The following is a 20434-nucleotide window of genomic DNA, read 5'->3' as shown; positions in this document are numbered from 1 at the left end:
GAGGCAGAGGCAGAGTAGGAAAGATTTCTTTCATCTGCTAGTTCACTCCCCAAAGGGTTGCAATGGGACAGAGCTGGGCCAGGAAAGCCAGGATCCTGGAACTCCACCTGAGTCTTACGCATAGATGATAAGAGCTCAAGTACTTGGGGCTTCTTCTTGTTTTCTTAGGTGCATTTGCAGGGAGGTGGATTGGAAGTGGAGCGACCAGGACTCAAACTGCATCCATATGGGATGCCAGCATTGCAGACAGTGCTTTAACCTGCTATATATGGGAATACTCATGAAGACATAAAGGGCACATTTTATTATATAATTTGTTTTATATTTTATTATATAATATGATAATTTGAAATTTTCTATATTAATAAGGTGAACATATATAAAATTAAATTGATCTACTCAATGGGAAAAGATAGTATATAATATAAAAGGGTATGTTCAACTCAATACATGTAAGGCAAATCAACATTTAACAAGAAATCTTAATTGTTGGAAAAAGGGATTCACTTCATTAGAGCAACTTAGAATTACAGTGTATTAAAATGAGATAATACTTCTGGCTCAAGTATTTGTTTCCCTGACAGCCACATGAGATACCTGGATGGAGTTCCTGGCTCCTGACTTCAAACTGGCTCAGCCCTGTCTATTGCAGGAATTTGGGGGGGGGGGGGGGGAGGTGAATAAGAGAATGGAAGATCTGATTGATTTGATTCATTCATTCTTATTTTTTCTTCTTTTCAAATAAAAACAAGTAAATGCACTTTAAAATAAGATACAACTTTATAACCATAAAATTGAAACAAATTCATACACTGGCAATGCCAAATGAGGGAGTAGAAATCAGGTAACTCTCATGCATTACTGGTGAATATCTGAAGTGACAAATCAGCACAATGCCCCACACTGATAGTAATCCCACCTCTAGTGTTTTCTAAAGAGCTTTCAGGCATGTGTTTGAATAAAGAAATGTATGAGTATTGATTACAATCCTGCTAGTAATTAGGAATACTTGGAAACACTTTATATATCCATTAATAAGACAAGGGATAAATGTGCGAAGGGTGATTAAGTCAGTGTTCCACCCAAGAGTTAATGTTAATGAGTTGTAGTTATACCTTAAAATGGTATCATGCTTGTAAGATGAAATACCAACAATTTATGACAAATATTCTTTATAAATTCACAAGAATGTAGTACAAACACATACATGAAAATGGTGATAGCACATTTACGAGGACGGTTATCTCTAAGGGAAAATGTGAGGAATATACTTAGAAAGGGATCCATATGTGGTCTTATACCTTTAGTTTTTATTTTGTTAAAAACATATGACACATGCAGATGTGTTTAATACAACTTGACAAATGTTACACAAGTATTCATTATGTTGAATTCCTCTAAGTGTTTAAAATATTTTATGATAAATACAATTTAAATAAATTAATCTAATTATAGTATTATTGGGATGCAATGTACCTTACAAATTAGGTAAATAAAATTTATGCATTTCATGTAAAGTCAGGTTATTTTGTTTGTATGCATGCATAAATATGTTTGATGCTTAAATGCTTTTCATGGCCATTCTCATGCTTAGAAGTAAAACCTGTTAAAGTGAAATGAACACTACGAGAAATGGTGACTTGATCAGCCCTCACCATGACTGTTGATGAACAACTTAATATGTTATCATATTAGTATTTTTTTGTTTGTTCTACTTAATACTTTTGGTTGAATACTGTAATCAATACACAATTATTCTGAAGTGCTGAAACTTAACTGAAAAGTGATCGCTGTTAAATATAAGAGTGGGAATAAGAGAGGGAAGAGATGTGCAATTCGGGACATGCTCAAGCTGACTTACCTCAAACGGTAGAGTTAGAAACATACCAGGGGATTCCAATTCAATCCCATCAAAGTGGCATGTACCAATGCCATCTCACTAGTCCCAGTGATCAAATTCTATTCACAATTGATCATAATGGTAGGAATAAGAACAAAAGGGATCACACAAACAAGACTAGTGTCTGCAAATATTAACCGATAGAATAAAAAAGGGAGAGAATGATCCAACATGGGAAGTGGGATACACAGCAGACTCATAGAATGGCAGATGTCCTAGACAGCACTCTGGCCTCAGAATCAGCCCTTAAGGCATTCGGATCCAGCTGAAAAGCCCATGAGAGTATTTCAGGCATGGAAAGCCAAGACACTCTGGGGGGGGGGGGGGGAACACCTAAATGAAAGATCTCTGCGAGTGAGATCCCAGTGGAAAGAACGGGTCATCAAAGAAGGAGGTACCTTTCTCTGAAGGGAGGAGAGAACTTCCATTTTGACCATGGCCTTGTCTAAATATGATCAGAGTTGGTGAATTCAGGGGGCTTCCATAGCCTTGGCAGCTCATGACAAGAGCCTAGGGTGATTACTGAGGCCATAAACAAGAGTGTCAATTTGTTAAGTCAACAACAGGAGTCACTGTGCACTTACTCCTCAAGTAGGATCTTTGTCCTTAGTGTGCTGTACATTGAGATTTAATGCTATAACTAGTACTCAAACAGTATTTTTCACTTTATGTTTCTGTGTGGGAGCAAACTGTTGAAATCTTTACTTAATGTATGCTAAACTGATCTTCTGTATATAAAGAGAATCGAAAATGAATCTTGATGTGAATGGAAGGGGAGAGGGAGTGGGAAAGTGGAGGGTTGCGGGTGGGAGGGACGTTATCGGGGGGAAGCCATTGTAATCCATAAGCTGCACTTTGGAAATTTATATTCATTAAATAAAGGTTTTAAAAGAAAAAGAAGTATATGCATCCTGAAGTCGATAAAAATAGGGCTATTTTTATTCAAGTTTGTTTATTGCTATGATTAGTAGTTGGTGAGGGATGTTAGAAAAGAAGGAAGCATAAAAGCATTAATTTTAATAAAATTTAGGAATTTATTGTGGATTAATTAACATATGTCATCCTTATTTCTTATTTTCATAGATGTTTTTCGTTCATAGTCACATGACAGTACAGGTATAAACATGGTAATATCTTTTCATACCCATCTTAACAGTCACTGCAAATTGTTATAACAGAAGTGAGAATTAACAAGAGAACAGTGTAACAACAATTTTTTTAAAGATGTGTTTATTTACTTGAAAGTGTTACACAGAGTCAGGCACCGCGGCTCCATAGGCTAATCCTCCGCCTGCAGCTCTGGCACACCGGGTTCTAGTCCTGGTCAGGGTGCAGGATTCTGTCCCGGTTGCCCCTCTTCCAGTCAAGCTCTCTGCTCTGGCCCGGGAGTGCAGTGGAGGATGGCCCTAGTGCTTGGGCCCTGCACCCGCATGGGAGACCAGGAAGAAGCACCTGGCTCCTGGCTTCAGATCAGTGTGGTGCACCGGCCGCAGCACACCGCGGGAGCGGCCATTGTGGGGTGAACCATCGGAAAAAGGAAGACCTTTCTCTCTGTCTCTCCCTCTCTCACTGTCCACTCTGCCTGTCAAAAAATAAAAATAAAAAAAATAGAGTTACACAGAGAGAAGGAGAGGCAGAGAGAGAGAGACAGAGAGAGAGAGAGAGAGGTCTTCCATCTGCTGGTTCACTCCCCAGTTGTCCGCAATGCCTGAAGCTGAGCCAATCTGAAGCTAGGAGCCAGGAGCTTCTTCTGGGTCTCCTTATGAGGGTGCAAAGGCCTAAGGATTTGGGCCATCTTCTAATGCTTTCCCAGGCCATAGCAGAGAGCTGGATTGGAAGTGGAGCAGCCGGGACTTTAACCGGGGCCCATATGCGATGCCAGCACTGCAGTTGGCAGCTTTACCCACTATGCCACAGCGCCAGCCCCAGCATAACAATTTTTAAAATCCAAATTTTATGTAATACAGGCAACTTTAGAAATGAAGACCCAAAGTCCCAAGAAAAGCTGTCTCTTTTTATTCTTAAGTTGAATAAAAAAATGGAGTGCTGTGTAGAAATGTGATTTAGAATGATCTAATGTCTACAGCCTGAGTAGAGGTGAAGAGGATCCCAGCAATGTCTGTCCAGATTCTTCTTGGTTTGCCTGTGTAGTATCCTGTTCTCTGGTGCCTGGGGCAGCCCCGCTCTGGAATAAGGGTCTTCCAGGAAGACAGTAACAGGGTGAGAGTTGCCTTTAGATCCCGTGACTTGTTTCGTGGGAGAGGTCTTCTAGTTTCTACCACCCACCTTAGAGAAGAGGAATTCTGGTGTTAATGACACACTTGGGAGAGACGTGGGGTGAAGGCAAGAAAGGAGAATGCCCCAGAGATGCTTTGCTTCTGCAGATGTTTCCAAGGCTATATAGTCCCCTTTAATCAACATTACTCAGCATGACAAAGCAACATATTTTAGAGTATCATTTTCTAAGCCCCAGAAATCCAAACGTTTTGACTTTGACAAGATCATCACTATTTGTAAATTATATTTTTGATAACGAATAAACTGAACCTTAATTTAGTCTTTTCAACATCAACATTTATGTAAGATATAATTGAAAGTCTTCAGAACAAAACTGACAATGATCTCTGTTTTGAAGACATTTTTTAAATAGTGAGCATAGAAAAACCTCGTGACTTGAGAACATTTATGACAATTTCACCCTAAAGTAAATATTTTACTTTGAAATAGAAATCTCCAAGCAAAGTGTCTACTAGAACTGATGACAAATCCTTAAGTATTGCTTTTGTGTTGCTATTGTTTTCTAGTGTTACTACTGCACATTTTTGCTTGTGGAAACATTGAGAGTAGCAGTATAAAACTTACCATTTTAGTATTTAAATTCCCTATCTCACTGTATTCCTCCCTCTCTCTCATCTCTCTTACCTCCAGGGAGAGAAACAATTAAACAAAGACAATCTAGCTAAATAGACTGGGAAGCAACCTAGCTACCTGAATGCCTCATTACCCTTCCTCTTTCTCCTAGTTCCTACAAATGGCTTCATTGTGTCTACCTGACACCCTCGCACTTCCCTGCTGAAAACATTTTCCACAAACATTTATACTTCTTTGTAACATGGCCAGTCTTTAAGAATATGTAGTGGAAACTTCAATAAGCTTAGGCTGTACTTTCCCGGAATTGAAAAGCACTTTCTGAAACAAATCTTGTAGGCTTGATGTGAGTGGAGGCAAGATTGCTCTGGGGTACAAGCACTCCACATTAGCTAAACAAACACAGAGCCAGAGGTTAGGAACCCGCGTCGTTAAAGAGAAACACACCTCCCAGAAGGCTGATCAAATGTTGAGCTCCTTTAAACTTTCAGAAGTCAGGGCTTTAGAAATACGGCTACCACGTTTTCATGCCCTTTACCCCCAAATCTAGCAGGATAATGGCTTCTAACTGTGGCTCTGAAATAAATGCTCTTTCCAAGATGAAGCTCTTTGTGAGCAAAGTCTGGGATGAGAGCAGAGCAGAAATAACACGAGGCAGAACTGATTTTCCTGAGCTCTCTTTATGGACTGAGCTATAAATCCATAACGATGTGAAGGCTTCGGAGATTTCCTAGTTGCCCTCATAAGAAATAGACATCATTCTGTTTTCTGACAGCTCAGGTAGTAGAAGTAGGCACATTCTCCCCATAGTCACCAGACTAGGAATCTCAGTAACTCATCTAGTGATAATGAGATGTGATGTCTCAAATTAGAAACCAATATTACATGTGTGAATTAATGGTATTTCATTATGTATTACTGCCTTCGTTAATAAACTGTGACTACACACAGCTTATTATTTGGAGCTCTGAGATAATTCAAGAGAGTGCTGTGCAAGTCCAGTTTCAGTCATGGGCAGTATGAAATGATAAATGTAGCAACGGAAATACACTGAATATATCTTACAGGCAAACCATTCAGCTCTTCCCAATGTACAAACTCCGTTCATGCAGGAGACAGCAGATTTTTGAATGAAAAGCAATGGAGATTTAAACATTTAAAAATCAATAGCATCTCTCCATCTACAACGCAGATTAAGAAATCATACTTACGGATTTTTAGTTAGGCTGGTCACAAACTGACCTAGCCCACTGAGTAGAATATATTTTTGTCTGGACTCACAAACTATAAATCACTGAAATACAAGCTTTGTTTGGCAAGTGGTAAAACTGAATCAAGAGCAGAATCTGAGCTTAATAGGCACCCCAGTGATTCTCCTCCGTCATTTGCAGCTTCCACCTTCACTGGCTTGCTGCTGCTGACTAGTTAGTGTTTGTACAGTGAATACAAAGCTTTCTCTTCCTTGCACCCCATTTCTCAAACGCTGTATTTCCCAACTTGCTGAGTTTGCTATCAATGACAAAGAAATGCCATTTGTGCAGTGCAGAGGACAGGTTAGCCTGGCTCAGAACGGTTCCCCTCCAGAGGACCTCTTTCTTCTTGGTCCATCCACAGGATTGGCCTGGTCTGTCACTCTGGAGCAAAATTTCCATTTTGGGGGGAGGTGGATGGGCAGATCAGTCTGCTTGCCATTGGTTGGCATTTTCTGCATTTTGTATCTAACTACTGGTGAAAACAATTCTTTTTCCAGATTTGAGACTGTTTTAAGATTTGACTCTTTTAATTCCAAACTCATTCACTTACATGCAAGAGTCTCTCCCATTTCATGCTCCATATCTTTTTCTTCTATACACAGCCAAGTGAGATAATATAAAAGGTAATATAATGCTTTCACTATATTCCAAGTCCAGCATTATCTTCCTTTTTAAAAATTTTATCTCTGCTGAGGCTGGCATGGTGGCACGCTGCTGTGTGCAATGCTGGAGTTTCACCTCAGAATCCTGGTTTGATTCCCAGTTGTTCCACTTCCCATCCAGCTCCCTGTAATGCTCCTGGGGAAGCAGGAGCAGACACAAGTACCTGGGTTCCTGCCACCAATGTGAAAAGACCCAGATGGAGGTTCAGCTCCTGACTGCGGCCTGGCCCAGGTCCAACTGTTATATATACTGGAAGAGTCTCTCCTTCTCTCTCTCTCTTGCTCTCTCTCCTCCATCTTTCTGTCACTCTGCCTTTCAAATAAATACAAATAAATTAAAAAAAAATGATCTCCCTGCCATCCTAACTTATTTCTCTCACTCTCTCTTCTTATATGTAATAATCTTAAATAATGTACTTTCTATTGTAACACTCATCGTGATTCCAGGTACTGCCCCACTACCTGGTTGGTTGGCAGAATGTTATAATGCACAGTGGACCTCATTTCTGTATCTGGTCGAGACAGGTGTACGGTTCATTATTTTAGTTTGCTCACACTTACATATGTGTTCCTAGATGATACGAATCCACAGTTCTTTCTCTCTTAAGATTTTTATTTATTTATTAGAAAGTCACAATTACAGAAAACAGGGAAAAGGAGAGAGAGAGAGAGTCCCAAATGGCCACAACATCCAGGAATGGTCTTATCAGGTCAAAGAGAGGAGCCAGGAGCTGGGTCTCCCACATAGTAGACAGGAGCCCAAACTCTAGGGCCTTCTTCCACTGCTTTTCCCAGGCCATTAGCATTAGCCATTATTGGGAAAAAATGGAGCAGCCAGGAAATGAACTGGTGTTGAAACAGGATGCAGACATCACAATTGGCAGCTTTACCCTCTACGCCACAACCCTGGCCCCTACAGTTCTTCCTTTTAAAAACCAGTGTAACTTTTGAAAGTCAGATTCCCTGACTTGTAATTCTTGCCAATGTTGTTGTAAACTTTATTCTTTCAGTTAGTTAAATTTACAACCAAAAAGCAATCTTTTTTTCCTTCTTCTCTATCATTTAAAAACTGTAAGCAGATTTACTTCAAAGTGCTTCTACAATCTTCTTTCAATCTATGAGGTTTTGTCCATCACAATCCCTAAGAGCCATGCAGATTGTCTCTGCGAGAACCTACTTGCTGACATTATAGTCACAGCTTTGAAGTCTCTAATCTTTCAGTTGTTTCTGTTCACTGCAGTAAAAATCACCTTCAACAAGCACCAATTTCTCTCTCAGAAGCCAACATATCCTTATAATTGCATCTCCAATTAAATTTATAGTTGAGATCCATGTCTGATTGTTAATTACCAAGTTCAACAAACAAGAAAGGAGGAGAAGAATTAAATCTGTCCAGCATCTATTCTGTGCCATGCACTTTATAAGCAACATTTCATCTTAGACTCAGGGAAGACCTGAGAAGAAGAAAGGAGTTCTTTTTTTTTTTTTTCCACACATGAAGAAAGTACAACTTACACATATTAAGTAATTTACTTAAATGCATGGAGTAATAGGAGGATGGGGACCACAAAAATACCATTTTACCTCTGCCAAGGAACTAGGACACCTCAGTAAGGATGACTGACAGGCTGTCAGTCATCTGCTTCATCCATTCGCTTACATATGCACAGTCAGTTAATATTTTTTCAGTATTTTCACAGGTGATTTGTGACTGTTTCATGTAAAACCATACTACAAAGAAAGTAGAAGGAAAACACTGCCCTAATCAATTCGTTTTCCTGAGTACTTGTTTACTAATTGTTTATGTACTTTTCTGAAAACCATATGGTACAAATGATAGCACAATCACTTCAAGAGTTTATCACATGAAAAGATGTAATTAAAAATCACTAAAATCCCAAACTGTGTCAACATAGTCAGAAATATCCTGCAGACAATCTTAAATCTGAAAAAAAAAAAAAAAACATGAATCAGTATGATGTAAAGAGTATATTGCAAAAATGGAGATGGTTCCTTTTAAGTCCTTGTTGGGGAAATATGCAATAGCAATGCAAAAAGTAAACAATAGGAATTTGTGGTTTTGAGAAATAATAAAAAGATAGATGAAGCAAGATATGACTATTTAGTTTTAAGTTCAAAATATGTACATCTATTTTACTCATCTCCCCCTTAATAGTTAGAGGAAAACATCACTTCTGGCTATATGCAAAGCTTTGGCACATGGTTTGAAGGACAATAAATATTCCATGATGTTAATTGTTTACTTTCCATAGAAATTTCAAATATCATATATTCTTATTTATGGAAGATACACCAGTGTAGAAAAGAAACATAAAGCACAATAAAACACTGGGAGCCGGCGCCGCGGCTCAATAGGCTAATCCTCTGCTTAGCGGTGCCTGCACACCGGTTTCTAGTCCCTGTCGGGGCGCCGGATTCTGTCCCGGTTGGCCCTCTTCCAGGCCAGCTCTCTGCTGTAGCCAGGGAGTGCAGTGGAGGATGGCCCAAGTGCTTGGGCCCTGCACCCCATGGGAGACCAGGATAAGTACCTGGCTCCTGCCTTCGGATCAGTGTGGTGTGCCGGCCACAGCGCGCCGGCCGTGGCGACCATTGGAGGGTGAACCAACGGCAAAAGGAAGACCTTTCTCTCTGTCTCTCTCTCACTGTCCACTCTGCCTGTCAAAAACAAACAAACAAACAAACAAACAAACAAAACACTGGGAAGTCTGTAGCAACACTACCAAATGGGCTTTGGTACTGTCATTTCTATCACTTGGAGATCAATTTGTTTTATATTAAGATAGGTAGTTCTGAGTAGATTTGCCATGGACTAAGAGCTTCCTCTATATCACTAGACACTGACTCATTTCCTTGGACATGTTCCCAGGTTGTCCTTAGAGCCTATTGAGTGTGCTTGTGAGTGCTATGCAGGCACTTTGTCCAGCAGTGCAATGCCACAGCCATTAGAGGGTCCATGGGTCCAGCAGGGTCAGATAAGTGATGGGGCATACTTCTAAGGCTTTCCACTAAGCCATACCACTCAAGCAACAGCCTGTTTGGTTTGACAAGTGTAATAACTATTAAATGTCCTGCTTTGTGATTTATGTTTTATTATCCCTTGCTAAGAACTATAATCTTCTGTATATTTTGACACAAATGCTTCTACTATGCTATATGGCATTGGTGAAGAGTACCAGGGAAAAGCAACAGCCTGTCTTTTGCCGTGATATGAATGAAACAAAGATGATTTTACCCTTAAGATATAAAACAAAAGCCAATGTATATTTTGTACCTATCAGGGTACAAATAACATTTAGTCTCTGATTTAAGGAAAAACAATAAAGAGGCATATATGACTCCAAGGAAATTATGTTTTATATAAGATAATTCTTTGAAACTGAAAAGGATTATGGAATATAGAACAAAAGAAATTAAGTAACATATTCACCCTTAAACTATTGAATTGAAATCTGAAGTTTAGTGGGAAAACCCAAAATTATAACAGTAAGTATTCACTGAGCATTTATCATGTGCCTTACACTTTATATATATCTAAGTGTGTGTGTATGTATGTGTGTGTGTGTGTGTGTGTATATATATATATATATATATATATAGCAGGAACAAGGAGAGGGGAGGAGAGAGAGAAAGAGAGAGAATCTTTTATCTACTTGTTCACTCCTCAGATGCCCATAACAGTTGGGTTTGGGCCAGGAAGAAGCTGGAAACCAGGAACTTAATCTGGGTCTTTTACGTGGATAGCAGGGACTCAACACTTGAACCATCAACTGCTGCCTCCCAGGGTGTGCATTAGGAGAAAGCTGGAATTCAGAGTAGAACCACCCCAATATGGGATGTAGGAGTTCCAAGCCATATCTTAACCACTACACCAAATGCACACACCACAACCCAGTTCTAAAACACTTGGCATGTTCCATTTCATTTTTCTTGAGACACCAGAAGAAAATAGTTAATATTATTATCACTATTTTACAAATGAATTGACACTCAAAGTGGTTAAATAACTTTCTTGACTCAATAGTAAATTCCACAGCTGAGGATTAACTATAAGATTATAACTTAATGGCTTAATAAAGCTAATCACACATATTCAAATTTGTGTTGACTTGTGATTAGGGTTATTGGAGCTTGCAAGTCCAAAGTCACAGTATTTCTCATGGATAACATGCATTATTTTTGACAGAAACCTTATGGAATAGAAATTTTTATGTTATCACTTTGCAGATGAGTCATTAAAGCTTGAAGGGGTTAGATAAAACCTTTGACATCATGCAGGTGGTAAACATTAGGATTTAAGCTACTGACTATATCTACAGAACTGTTATTCATAACAGCTATTATATGCAATTTGAGATCCCTTAATCTAAGAAGTTATATCATACACAATGCACACACATAATTACAAGTTATTTTCTCATAGCCTAAGACAATGATATGTGTAGGAAAGAAGAGTATAAGTGACATAGGAGAAAGCAAAATCTTTTGTGCATGCCCTCATAGATTAGTCATTTCTGCTTTCTCTAGAGAAAGATTCCAACTTTTATGCTACAATAAAAAAGGACTGGCATAAGTTTTAGCCCATTGACCCATTCTGCTTCAAGATTTTTAGTCTGAAAAATAGAACATCAAAAATAGAATTCTGTATGAAATGCCTTATTCTATAATTTGCCCCTGGTTAAACACATACATGATTTCGGTGCAGTATAAATATATATCATTTAAATAATTCAGAATAGCTAAGGGGAGAGAAGTAAATAAAAAGTAAGATTGCTAGCCTTTTTGAGTTACTAGAGTTTATTTCTTTAAGCCCTCATATTTATTTCTTCTTGCTTCCTGTGTAGTGTTCAAGAACTTAAAAATATATAATTTTTAGTTCCTTATTTATTTATATGTGGTAATTCTGTCATATATGCCACCACCAACTCTAACAAATATGACAATGCGGGAAATAAAAACATACTTCATTTATTTAGTCACAGAGTAGTGCTGGCAATAAAGTATTTTTGATGTCACCACTCTTTTTAGAACTTTAAAAAGAAGACAGAATTGTAGATATCAGCTAAAAAATGTTAATGGTATTATTTGTCTTTTATTGGCCTCAGCCACACGATTAGACCAGGATTTTGGAATTTTGCCATCAAACATACACATTAGGTACTTCTCCAGTGACAGGCCTCTCTTCATGACAGCTATAAAATAAACTGGCACATCTCTTTGGGAAAGTAATTTGTGTGTGTGTGTATTAGGAAATCAGATAGATTCATTGCTTTTTATATTCTCAAAATAAGTGAGGGACTAAGAATTGTGAAATTGACTTTTCCTGTTATGAAGACTACACAAGGTCCTCCCCTTTGATATCTGTCCCCGGTTCCTTAGTAGAAATATGCAAGTTAACATCATGCTTTTTCTTTCTAATGTTAAAAGAATGGGAATGAGGACAACTTGGTATCTGTTTATCCATAGATAAATGGTGATATATCCATCCAAGCCAACCATCCAGCTAGCTCTATCCATGACATACCATACAAGAGGAACAATCAACTCCAGCAGTATAGTCATGTACGCTTAATAATATTTTGATTAATAATGGACCACATATGTGATGATGTCCCCATAAGATTAGGATGGAGCTGAAAAATTCCTATTGCCTGGCTGTCATATTCATAGTACAGTTATAGCACAATGCATTCTCACATGTTTGTGGTGATGCTGGTGCGAACAAGACAGTTGTGCTTCATGTTCATAAAATAAAAAATATATAATTATGTATAGTGCAAGACATTTGATAATGATAATAAACAATGTGCTACTGGTTTATATATTTCTTATTTTTATTTTTTATTATTGTTTTAGAGTGTACTTTATTTATATATAAAAGTTTTTGGTAAAAAAGTTCCTGCCTCTTACATTTACCACATTTCTTGATTGCATGAAGAGGCTGTGTTGTGATTGACCGTATCTTCCAGGCTATATAAACACACTCTGTGATGTTCACACAATGGTGAAGTTACCTAAGGATACATTTTTCAAAATGTATCCCTGTCATTAAAAAAAAGGGTGCATGAATGTATTTATTAATTACATATGGTATGTATACTAACTTTATATACATTATAGATATACATATACATATATTTTATATACAGTTTTATGTGTATGTAGTGTGTGTAGCAAAGTATTAAGACATTTGAGGCATCAGGTACTATCTGGGATGTCAGTGACAGCTTTGTAGGGAGAGAGAATGGATTTGAAATAGGAAATATGTCTTGGGGTCTCAACTATCTTGGTGAACATTTTTTGTAAGTTGGGAGATAGTTGTCTTAACTAGTTGGAATATTTAAAAGAAAGCAATTAACTTTCCTTTCCAAATTTGAAGGCTTATATCCACCCACTAATCATTTCCAGTGCTATTGATAATGTGCTTAATTATAAGCAAGTATGAAAAAAATCTCTAAGTTCATTTAAAAGAAAAGACAACTCTTAAAGGAATATATACAGCCCCCTTGAGATTCCATAACCCATTCACTCTTTTGCTGTCATATGTTGACTGTATTTGCTGTCAGAACCCCTTTTGAGGAAATGTTTGAAAGCTCCAGAAGACACCCTTGAGTTATTTTATCACTGAGTAATGAGCTGGTTGTCAATCTGCATTTCTTTTCTTTGCACACTAGTATTCAGATCTCTTGTTTCTTTTTATGATTAAATAATACCCCAACTAAGTGTAGTCTTTTGCACTAACTCTAGTCCAGTGATGGACTAGCTTATCAAACAAGGATACAAAGATGTGTATACTTGTACCTTTTTATTTTTAGAGATTTATTTATTTATCTATTTGAAAGGTAGAGTTACAGAAACAGAGTGAGAGAGAGTTTTGATGTATTTCTCCAATAAAGCTCATGTGTATATACATATATATATAGTATATATATGTAGTGTATATATATATATATAGAGAGAGAGAGAGAGAGAGAGATGGTATAAATATAATTCTATTTGGTTTCAATTTTGTTTTATGTACATATTGGTAGCCAAAACATAATTTAATTTGGACAAATAAAGCTAAAATAATTTAAGAGAAAAAATATTCTAACATAGGCCGGCGCCGCGGCTCACTAGGCTAATCCTCCGCCTAGTGGCGCCGGCACACCGGGTTCTAGTCCCGGTCGGGGCACCGGATTCTGTCCCGGTTGCCCCTCTTCCAGGCCAGCCCTCTGCTGTGGCCAGGGAGTGCAGTGGAGGATGGCCCAGGTGCTTGGGCCCTGCACCCCATGGGAGACCAGGAAAAGCACCTGGCTCCTGGCTCCTGCCATCGGATCAGCACGGTGTGCCGGCCATTGGAGGGTGAACCAACGGCAAAAGGAAGACCTTTCTCTCTGTCTCTCTCTCTCACTGTCCACTCTGCCTGTCAAAAAAAAAAAAAAAAATTCTAACATAATCACAATCTCATTTATCAAATGTTTATTTAATTGATGCCTTATTATTCTTACATTATCAAATAAGTGTCATAAATTTATATGGGTTCTAGTTTGGAAGATGGGATATATATAATTTTTTCAAAGATTTATTTATTTGTTTGAAAAGCAGAGTTACAGAAAGGCAGAGTCAGAGAGAGAGCGAGGTCTTCCATCCACTGATTCATTCCCCAGATGGCAGCAAAGGTTGGAGCTGCACTGATCCGTAGCCAGGAGCCAGGGACTTCTTCCGGGTCTCCCATGTGGGTGCAGGGTCCCATCTTCCACTGCTTTCCCAGGCCATTAGGAGAGAACTGTATCAGAACTGGAGCTTCTGAGACTCAAACCGGCACCCATAGGGGATGCTGGCACTGCAGGCGGTTGCTTTACCCACTACGCCACAGTGCCAGACCCCTTATAGTAGTTAATACTGAGATATAAGGAAACAATTTTTGTTTTCTGACTTCATTTTCCTCAGACAATGCCTCTCTAGTTCAGAAAATATATGTAATACTCTAGATTTCGTGCAAATTTCTATAAAACTAAGAAAATTTTAAAAACAATTTCTATACCTTATAGAAAATGCTATATTAATTGTTACAATGATTATAAGTCCCCTTTTTCAGTTCTCTTCCTCACATAATGTCTTGAAAGAAGACTATAGAAGATGAATATTTAACCTGTTATTTTCAGTGAACCACCCTATTCTCTCTGTTTACAGATTCTGAATAAGTCGTGCTAAATTCCTATTCAGTGCTCCATAAAATATGGATATTTTTGTAATCTGTGTGACTAATCCATTGAGACAAAAGATAGAAATAAGAAATTAAAAACTGAGAACATGGACAGGAAGAAAATGATCACAATTTTCATATGGTAAAAGTGATTACTTAGGGGCAGTGCTGTGGCATAGTGGGTAAAGCTGCCACCTGCAGTGCCAGCATCCCATGTGGGCGCTGGTTTGAGTCCGGCTGCCCCGCTTCCAATTGAGTTCTTTGCTATGGCTTGGAAAAGCAGTAGAAGATGCCCCAAGTCCTTGGGACCCTGTACCCACATGGGAGACTTGGCTCCTGGCTTCTGGCATCAGATGGGTGCAGCTCCAGCCACTGCAGCCTTCTGGGGAGTGAACCAGCAGATTGAAGACCTCTCTCTCTTTCTCTGCCTCTGCCTTTCTGTAACTCTGCCTTTCAAACAAATAAATAAATCTTTTAAAAAAATGAGTAATTTGTAAAAGCTACAAAATGGTTTCATCATTAGGAGAATGTGTTTAGGTAGCTGCTTACTAGATTAATTTTTTAAATATTAATTTTTTCTAGTTCTAGAAAAAACATTATGAACTGCCAATTAAAGAACACTTTTATTTTATTGAATTCTTTTTATTTTGACAGGCAGAGTTAGACAGTGAGAGAAAGAGACAGAGAGAAAAGTCTTCCTTCTATTGGTTCACCCCCAAAATGGCCACTACAGCCAGTGTGCTGCACTGATCCGAAGCTAGGAGGCAGGTGCCTCCTCCTGGTCTCCCATGCGGGTGCAGGGCCCAAGCACTTGGGCCATCTTCTCCACTGCCTTCCCGGACCACAGCAGAGAGCTGGACTGGAAGAGGAGCAACCTGGACAGAATTTGGTGCCCCAACTGGGACTAGAACCTGGGGTGCCAGCGCCGCAGGCAGAGGATTAACCAAGTGAGCCATGGCGCCGGCCCCAGAACACTTCTTTCAAAGCAGCAAAATATTGAGAAATGAACATATATGAAAAAAGAAAGAACTCTATAAAGAAAACTTAAAGACACCATTGAGAAATGTTAAAAAAAGATGAACAAATGATAATATGCACTCTATTTGTAGTTATGAAAACTAATATTAATCCAATTAGTTCTAATGGTAAAAATTTAGTCATTATTGTCAATAAGGTTTTCCCCTAATTGGAAATAGTGAGGCTGACTGTAAACTTATTAAACTTATTCTTTTTTTTTATTTGACAGGTAAATTATAGACAGTGTGAGAGAGAGACAGAGAGAAAGATCTTCCTTCCATTGGTTCACTCCCCAAATGGCTGGTACAGCTGGCGCTGTGCCGATCAGAAGCTGGGAGCCAGGTGCTTCTTCCTGGTTTTCCATGCGTGTGCAGGGGCTGAAGCACTTGGGCCATCCTCCACTGCTCTCCCAGGTCACAGCAGAGAGCTGGACTGGAAGAGGAGCCACCAAGACTAGAACCTGGCACCCATATGGGATGCCAGCGCTGCAGGTAGGGGATTAACCAAGTGAGCCATGGTACCGGCCCCTGTAAACTTATTCTAAAAATAAGATGAAGAACATCATTTTACATCTGTACATTCATAGTCTCAGAAATCAAGGGAAAAGGCAGTCCAAAGATAAACATGCTTGTGTTGGGTGAAATGCTTTTACAATTTATTTGAACGCTAATTTGCTATTTAAGATCACTTTCACAAGCTGTACTGCTCAATGATAACACATTTTTGTAGCTGCAATCCAGATGAAGACATAGAATACTATCAACATCCCAGAAATTTCTATTTGATTCTCTCCTTAATATTAAGTCATCATAAACAGAATCAAAGTAGATTCTTATCATCACAAATTCGTTTCCTCAGTAGGTTAAGGAAATCTAATAGTACATATTATTTTGTATCTAGATTCTTTTACTTATGGTTGTGTCTGTGAGATTAATCATACTGTTTCATATAGCCAAGGTTTATTATTCTATTGTTGAAGGATATTTACATTGTTTGGAGTCTTCAAAGAAATCATCATGAGAAGTTTTGGTCCGCATTTAATAGTTCGTACAGTCTTCATAAACTCAGCTTTAGTAACGTTTGTGAAAATATTTTGTAAAGCAGTTGGACCAAAACACACTATAACCAGAAGTGGATGAGCTTTCCATTGGCTGCAGATTCCCCCAACTCTTTGAATTATCTTTGTATTTTACCTTCATTGTGCTGAATGAATTGTGGCTTTATTGTTCACTCTCCCTATAACTACTGATGTTAAAATCCTTTTGAAAAAAAATAACATAAAATAAAAAGTTAAAAAATATGTTTAATGGTCATTTGATTATTATCTTTTTAAAAATGTTCATTTGTTTTATTTTATTTGAAAGGCAGAGAGACAGAAAGACAAACAGACTGAAAGAGGTCTCCCATCTGCTGGTTCATTCTCCAGATGCTCCTGTTGGGTATGGGCCAGTTCTAAGCTGGGAACCAGGAACTCAGTGCAGGTCTCCCACATGCATTGCAAGGACCTAAGTACATGAGCCATCACCCGCTGCCTCCCAATAAGCTGGAACTTGGAGCACTCATGTAAAGTGCTGGCATCCCATGTGACATCTCAACTGCTATGCTAAATATTTACCCTTTTGAGCAAATTTTGGAAAAGATAAATTTAAAGATTTTCAACAAATATTGTCTAGAGTTTTGCTACTTACTTTTTATGTGTTTTTATTCCACTTAAAAGTATACACTTATTGTATGTAAATATATGTGTTCTTATTCTATGACTAGAGTTTGTTTTGATGAAACAAATATTCTAATTTTAATGGAGTTCAATAATCAGTCTTTTGCTTCATTATTATGACTTCTTGCAGGTAATTTAAAAATTCTTTGCAATCCCAAAGTCATGAAGATATTACATTTTATTCTAAAAGCATTACTTCATTAGCATTCAAATAGATCAAATTGCACTTGGAATTAACTTTTTGTAATGCATCAAACACATGGGTTGCATATGTATGTAGAAGAATGTAATCTGCTTTTGTTGGAGATCAAGATGAGAGGAGGTGCTGTAGGTGCCTTCTCATTACTTCCCTTTCCGCCCTTTCATGCTCTGGCCATCTCTATTCCTCCCCTGTTCTAACGTGTCTATGTGTGTGTTTGCTTTCTCACCTTCTAAATAAACTTTACTACTTTGTGCACCATATATGTGCCTGTTTTTGCTTCTCTAAGTAGAAAGCAAAAACCTGGATTAAAAGGGAAGAGAGAGCTTCCACTTTGCTCATGGCCTTGTGTAAAAACTGATGGAGTTTTGGATTCAGAAAGCTTACAGGGCCTAGGACTCTCATGTCCAGAGTCTTAGGTAGGGAGCTGGTGAAGTGGCACAGTGAGTAAAGGCACCTGCTGCAATGCAGACATCCAATATGGGAACTGATTCTTGTGGGGAGCAACTGGGAGCAACTCGGACTAGACTATGTTACTGGAATTAAGACTTATTCTATGAGTCTGCTCTCCCACAATATGGCGCTGGGAGAGGAGGAAACAGCTTCTACACAGCTGCCTCCAGTTCAACCAATAAACAGCAGGACCTGCTCCTGATTGGAGGAGAGCAGCGTACTCGGCATGTGGGTAGCAGAGTTGGGATTGGTGGAAGAGGACTATAAAGGAGGAGAGAGACAACATGCACCAGGAACGTCTAAGGGGAACATCTATCTGAAGGAACACCTGTGCAGCCCCCGAGAGAGCCGGCCGGCGGTGTGCCGCTCCCCCGCGAAAGTGGGGAAAGTGGCAGGGGGAACCGCCCTTCCACGGAGGTGGAAGGGACAGTAGCCAACCCGGGAAGAACCAGCAGCAAACCCGGGGAGGGCCGAGCAGACAAAAGAACAGCGCAAGGTCCTGTGTCGTTCCTCCACGAAGACGGGGAGTGACATAATGGTGCCGTCACTCGGATAGGAAGCCTAGGCAGGGTTTAGTGTCGTTCCTCCGCGAAGAGGGGGAGCGACAATTCTCACCCTGACCACTCCACTTCTGACCCAGCTCTATATTAATGACCTGAGAAAAGCAGTGGGATATAGCCCAAGTGTTTGGGTCCCTGCCACCAACTTTGAAGACCCTTTCTCATGTCTGACATCCTCTTGGATTCAGAGAGTCAGCACCAGAATAGGTAAATTATAAACTTAGGTCAGACACCAAATGCTCTGGTACAGTATGGTATTATGAAATTCTCCCCAAGCTAGATCCTAAAAGTCATTAAAATCGATCTTCCCCAGGAGACCTAGGTTTGTTTTTTTTTTTGTTTTGTTTTTTTGTTTTTGTTTTTGTTTTTTTTTTTTGACAGGCAGAGTGGACAGTGAGAGAGAGAGAGACAGAGAGAAAGGTCCTCCTTTGCCGTTGGTTCACCCTCCAATGCCCGCCGCAGCGGGTGCGCTGCGGCTGGTGCACAGCGCTGATCCGATGGCAGGAGCCAGGTGCTTCTCCTGGTCTCCCATGGGGTGCAGGGCCCAAGAACTTGGGCCATCCTCCACTGCACTCCCTGGCCACAGCAGAGAGCTGGCCTGGAAGAGGGGCAACCGGGACAGAATCCAGCGCCCTGACCGGGACTAGAACCCTGTGTGTCGGCGCCGCAAGGCAGAGGATTAGCCTAGTGAGCCGCAGCGCCGGCCAAGAGACCTAGTTTTATTATAAACTTGAAAAGAAGGCTTTCCCTCTGAGCACATGCATCCTAAATTGAAGGGACCTTATCAGGTGCAACTGAGTTCTCCTACTCCAGTTACAGGGCATCCCATGCATGGTGCACTTGTCAAGGTTAAACTTCTACCTCTGGAGTCTTCACAAGTACACACAGAAGATAAGTCTGCCTACTTTTGGGAACCAATCAAAGATCTCAAATAACTCTTCAAAAGATAAAACCATGAGTAGAGTCTGCTTTTGTCAAATCAAGGCAGTTCCACTTTAAAGCACACTTGTCTTGCCTACTTCTTTTGATTTTCTCAGGAAGTTGCTATTGGCAAAAAAAAAAAAAAAAAAAAAAAAAAAAAAAAAATTCCTTAGTGAGTTCTCTTAATGTAATAATAAAAAATCCTGATATGCAGCATGAAGCTAATTTTACAAATCTATTTATTATTTATTGCTTTGGGCAACTTAGGCTACGTTTCAGGCCAACTTTCACAAGTATTCAAATCTGTGGATGCTCTGTCTAAGATAGTCATTGAGGACAACTGACAAGTCTTAGAATATACACTGATAAAGGAAGAACCTGTGCAATGATTAGCTGAATCTGTCCCCTAACAATAGTATGTTCACTGAAAATGGCATTGAAAATCTTCATGTTCAGGCTATATGGTTGTATTTTTTAAAAGATTTTATTTATTTATGTATTTGAGAGGTAAGGTTAGACAGAGAGAGGGATAGATAAAGAGAAAAGTGTTCTATCCACTGGTTTACTCACAAATTGCTGAAATGGCTAGAGCCACGTCAATCTGAAGCCAGGATCCAGTAGGGGTCTTCTTTCATCAGAGACCAGGATGAAAGAAGGTGTGGCAGACGAGCCCTCTCT

This window comes from Oryctolagus cuniculus, chromosome 8 (assembly GCF_964237555.1).
Source record: "Oryctolagus cuniculus chromosome 8, mOryCun1.1, whole genome shotgun sequence".
Taxonomy (NCBI): domain Eukaryota; kingdom Metazoa; phylum Chordata; class Mammalia; order Lagomorpha; family Leporidae; genus Oryctolagus; species Oryctolagus cuniculus.
Note: the sequence above shows the minus strand (reverse complement) of the source record.